We start from the raw sequence: 6000 nt of genomic DNA on the forward strand, positions 1-6000 counted from the left end.
CTGTGCTTGTTGGAGCTCGGATGTCTCCCAGTCCTGCATGAGGGCGCGTGTGTTCAAGTCGCAGCTGCTCGGCGCCTTCCGGGCCCCCAGCTTTGCGGGGTCGCGGTGAACATGGGCGCAGCTTCGTATCCTTCAGAGACTCAGGGCCGCCCCCGGCAGACTTCTGCAGCTCTGTCTCTGTAGCCCTTCACCTCTGCCCTCAAGTTCTGGCCACCTGGGCTCCCCCAGACTCGGGCCTCTCCTTCTCATCTCAGCAGGAGGGTTTTCCTCTCCTTGTGCTGTGGCTGGGAAGTCGTCCCCTTTGCACAGCAGCCCAGGGCGAGTGTGAACGAATGTGCTTCCTCCTTTCCTTTTTCTCGGAGCTGGTGTCCTGCACTTCCTGTTGTCAGGCATCTGAAAACAGCTTCATGTATTTTTAACCAGTTTCACAGTTTTTATGACAGGATGGTTATCTAGTACCAGCCACTTCTTTGTGACAGAAACAGAAGAATAATGGAATTTTACTTTCTTCCAGCGTGAAAGTCAGGTTTTCTAATACCACTTGCTGACTAATCTCCCCTCTCCCATGAATCTGAAGTCTCACGTGCTCGATTACGCACATGCACCCCGCTGTTTATATTCTGTTGCACTGCACTATTGCTTCATTCTATTCGTGTGTGTATTCTATTTCCTTATGAGTTTATGTTTTTAAATAGGAAACATCAGTTGTAAATACAGAAAGGAAACAAGTTGGAGCTCCGCTCACCGCAGCGTCTTCCTCAGATTAACCGCTGCTAACAGGTTCGTGAATGTTCTCACAGACGCTTTGTATCAAAAGCAGTAAGAGAACAATATGTAATGTTCTGAAAGCTCTTCCTGTTTTTTTTTTTTAACATAGTTCTTACCATGTCCAGACACTGTTCTGAAGTGTTCTGCACACACGATCACTCAGTTCTCACAAAGATTCTGTGTGGAGGGGTTGTCCCCGCCTCAACAGGCGATGAGACAGGCGTTCGGGACGGGGCCGGCGGCCACACAGCTGCAAGTCCGGCGTCGCGGGTGGAACCCCAGGCGCCTGGTCCCAGAGCCCGTGTCTCCCGGGGCTGCTCCCGGAACCAGGTCCATGAACTCCCAAGCCTTTTCCCACCTGAACCACTGCCTTCCGTGGTGCGCTTGCAAGTCCGTCCGTGATTCTCCGTGTCTCTCTCCGAGAGGCGGCTTTTCATGTCCTTTGTTGTCAGTGGGCTTGCTAATCTTGTTTTTAAGTTGAACTGGAAGAGCTCTTTGGAAATGAAGAAAATTCATTCCTTATTTTGTGCATTGGTATTTTACAATGTGCTTATTTCTTCTGTTTATGACGGCTTATTTAAAAATACGTATCTGTTTTTGAGTGCTTTTTTGCTGCTGCCTTGCAAGAATTTCCGTTTCTTCTGCAATCCAGTTTGGCAGCCTGTTGCCTGAATCTGGTCGTCTCCAGGCCCTGGCGGTGCAGTGTCACCGGCGCGGCAGCCCCAGGCGTGTCGTGCCGGTGTCGCACTAGGGCTTCCTGCGCTTTAACATTAAACCCCTTTCTCCTCTCCTGGCCATTTTACTTTGTGTTTGCGTCAGTGTGTCTAGAATTTCTCTTAAGGGGGATGACGACACAATGTGATTATTGTCTGTTTTTATGTTGTTGGGGCTGCTCTTTTATTGTTCTTTTCTATTTGTCGCATCATTTTACTTGTTTGCATGTCCAGGTTAGCTTTTGTCACAAATCTATCAATTTCCTTCCAACAGTTTTTAAAAATCCCACTTCTCCAGGGGGAGCATATCCAGAAACAGACGGCTCCCCGGTCTGAAACTCAGGAGAGAAATCTGCACTGGCTGTAGGATCTGGGAACCACCAGGGAGGAGTGGTGGTCCTCAGCCTCCAGGAGCAGCTGAAAGGCCGGGAGACGAATGTGGTTGTCACAAGTGAGGACCGCAGGGGAACTGAGAGGCACCTGGCAGGGATCCCGCAGGGCACCAGCAGCCCCTACGACAGGGATTCCCTGCCTCCGAGAGCCAGTGGTGCCGAGCTCGACCCGCCCTGTGCTGGAGAAACTAAATGAAATGGCGGGGGAGCGTGGTGAGGGCAGTGGGAGTGTCCAGGAGGCACCCAGGGGCACCAGTGAGACAGTGTCTGGCTGAGGACTGAGTTGTCCAGGCACAGGGACGGCAGGTGGCACCTTTGAGGGACCTGTGGACCAGGGGGACTGGCGTTGATTGAGCAACAAGGCCAGAGAGGTGGGCAGGGCCGGCAGCTGAGGGGAAACCGCGGAGGGCCTCGGGCGGGGTGGTGACGCAGTCAGGGCTGCAGGAAATGGGAGCACACTGACAGCGGGGTGGGGCGGGGCAGGCATGGGGACAAGATGGGGCCCCTGCCCCACCAGGGAGGAGGCGGCACTGGCTGAGCTGCTCGGAAGGCGGCTGTGGTGAGGAAGAGATGGAAGAGATGGAATATCAAAAACTCTGCTAAAGAAGAAAACGAGGTGGGAACGTTACCTTATTGTAAAGCTTTAGCAGTTGATTCAGGACAGCAGAGATAGACAGACACATCGATCATCTGAGCAGAGTGGTAACAGCTTCATTGTAAAAAAGTATTTACATTTTTATTTCAAGTTTTTATTGGGGTAAAATTCATGTAACATAAAATTTACCATTTTAGCCATTACAAATGTACTGTTCAGTAACTTTAATAGATTCACAATGTGGTACAACCTTCACCACTGTCTAATTTCAGAAAATTCTCATCACCCCAAGAAGAAACCCCGCACCTGTTACCCCTGTCCTCCCCGCCTCCGCTGGAAACTGTCGTCCACTTCCTGTCTGCGGACTTCCCTGTCCTGGAAACAGTCCATGAAATAGTCCTGTGCTAGGTGACCTTGTGTGTCTGGCTTCTTGCACTTGGCGCGACGTCTCTGAGGTTCATCCAGGACGAGGTGGGATTGAATGACCAGGATTTTATTGGATGATGAGGAGCAGATACTGTTCTTACCAGAGAGGAACTGGGAGGGCGTGAGGGGGGTCGCGAGAGTCAGACTGTGATGCAGCTCTAACTTCTAGTGACAAGAAAGGGACAGAGGCCGGTGGGACACCCCGGCCCTGAGCGTCTGAGGCTAGCTCAGCAGAGCCACTGCAGAGCCCTGGCCCCGCCCGAGGCACAGCCATGGTGACAGCCCAGCACAGCGTGGCCTCTTACCTGCCATACTTCCTGCAGCTGGAGGCTCGGGGCACGTTTCCAAGGAAGCCACGACGTGTAAAATAATAATAATGTCGTGTGTGTGTGTGTGTTTTAAAGAAAGGCTGAAAATGAATTGGTTAAGAATCACATAAACCTAAAACAAAGGAGAAGAGAGGAAACAGAGCAGATTTTAATGAAATAGAAAACAAACATATGATAGAGGCAATTAATAAAGCCAAAATCTGGTTCTTTGACAAGAGTAATAAAATGGCAAACCTCTGGCAAGACTGAGACAGAGACAGACAGACAGACAGACAGAGACAGAATACAAAAGGAACACAGCCACAGACATGAAGTAGATTAAAAAGGTACCATGAACAGCTTTAGGCTAGTACATTTCTGGAAAAATATACCTGAATGAACACTGACCCAAGAGGAAATAGAAAACTTGAGTAGTCTTGTAACTGCCAGATTCAGTAATTAAAATCCAGAGGAAATACCAGTGAGTTCAGCTGAACTTTCAAAATACAGATTCTCTGTAGAAATGCTCCCCAGCTCACTTATAAATCAGGCCAGTGTCTTATAACCTTGGTGCCAGACTCTGATAAGAACAGTGCAAGCGAGGAAGAGTGCGGGGCAACGTCGTTCAGAGACCCAGCCGCAGACACTCTAGGCAGACGTCAGGGACGAAGTCTCACTGGCGTGTAGCAGCAGTGATCGGTCACATCCAAGTGTGATTTAGGAACTCGAGGGCAAGAGGCTGGTTTACCTTTAGGAAACCAGCTCCCACAAGCCACCAGCCCCACAGGTAGAAGGAGAGAGAGCACATGGGCTCAGTGCAAAAGAGCACCTGACGGGCCCTCATCTGTTCACGACGCACCTCCTAGAAACTAAGGCCAGGGGACGGCTTCCTACCCTGGTGAAGTGTCTCTGCTTTTTAAAAAAGAATGTGGCAACCCTTGTAATGGTGAAAGGTTGAAAGTGTTTTATTTCAGACGAGGAATAAAACAGTGCCTCTGTCGCACCATCGGACCACAGGAAGATGAGAAGAAGAAACAAAACATTTAAGAATTGGAAGAGAAGAAATGAACCATTGTTTTAAATGTTATCTGCATGGAAAACGAAGAAATCTAACAATAAATTATTAGAATTAACCAGAAAACTTAGCAGTGTTTCTGTGTGCAGAGAGCAGCGCATTTCTAAACACGAGCAGCGGGAAATGTGACTGTGAGATGGAACCATTCATCCTAGTACGAAAACATAAAATACCTCGGAATAAACTTCATGTCAGTGCGACCTTTGTAGAGGAAATTATAGAGCTTTACTGAGATAAACTGAAGACCACCCAAATAAATGAAGATATATATTTTGCTTACGGACTGAATGTCTATAAATATCACAAAGACACATTTTTGCCCCAAATGATCTATTGATTCCATGCACCTCTTGTCAAAAGCCTGCTTGTGTGTGTATAATCTAACAAGTTGATTTTAAAAATTAGACAAATAAAAGATTAAGGACAGCAAAAATTCTGCTAAAGAAGAAAATAAGGTAGGAACATTACCTTATTGTAAAGCTTTAGCAGTTAATTCAGGGCAGCAGAGACGGACAGACACATCGATCACCTGAGCAGAGCGGTGAGCCCAGAGACAGACCCACACGCTCACAAAAGCTTGATACATGCCGCGGCCGACTTTGCAGTGGGGAGAGGCAGATACCTTTCCATACTGAGGTTCTGACAATTCAATTACATAGAAAAAACATCAAAGTGGACTTTGCCTCACATACGGAGAAATTAGGGGGAATGGGGTCTAAAATGCAAAAAGCCAAACGTGCAAATTTTAGAAGAGAGGAGAATGTATTCTCAACATTCCAACTGAATATACAGAAGAATATTTTCAATAAATTAAGAATTTTCTGTGATTCAAAAAACACAAAACATAAGGGGAGAGTTGGATATATTTGGATATGTTGTGGTTGAGAACTTCGGCACATCAGGAGTGAGGGAAGATCTTGCAACACGTCAGCCTGACAAAGTGTAGGAACGTCTACACGTGAGTAAGAAGAAAGACGATCCAGTTGAAAAGTGGACCTGGGATTTGAATGGGCACCTTGACCAAGGGGAAGCTGTAAGTGGGTAACGGGTAGGCGGAGAGCTGCTCGACCTCATTAGTGGTCAGGGAAATGCAGGGTAGACGCCACTGCGAGGTACTCTGTATGCCCACTAGATTGACAAAAATATGGACCACAGCAGAGTGTCGGGGGCGCTGGGCCCGAGCGCTGCCGGGGCCGCTCCGGGCACCGACGGGCAGCAGCACGCTCACCTGCGGCCCGAGAACCAGGAGGGCTGTCCGAAACACCGGAAACCTCGAGCAGCAGAATCTCCTCGAAGTAGAACAGACAATTCATCATCGCACAGAGGGCTGATACACGGTTACAGCAGAAGGTTCACGTGTGTGCGGGGACAGGCGTGTCGTTGAGGGGAAGGCAGGCTGCAGACGAGTGTCTACAGCTCGGCTCTGTTTATGTGACGGAGAGGAGCAGGCGCACCTGTGCAGGTGCTGCGCGGGGCGTCCCCAGAGCAGGGAGAGGGAGGGAGAGGGGTGAGCAGGGGCTCAGGACGGAGGAGGCTGCTGTGGGGAGGGGTCTGGAGGGGCCGCGGGGCTGTTTCCTGAGCTGGTCGGTGACCGCACAGGAGCTTGTGGTGCTGCGGGTCCTCAAGCCTGATACGCATTTTATAGCACGTCTGTACTCGTAGTTTGATTTCAAAATGCACACACAGAGATGGGGGCCGTGAGGGAGCGCGTCAGAAGCAGAGG

This window comes from Vicugna pacos, chromosome 4, assembly GCF_048564905.1.
Source record: "Vicugna pacos chromosome 4, VicPac4, whole genome shotgun sequence".
NCBI classification, from domain to species: domain Eukaryota; kingdom Metazoa; phylum Chordata; class Mammalia; order Artiodactyla; family Camelidae; genus Vicugna; species Vicugna pacos.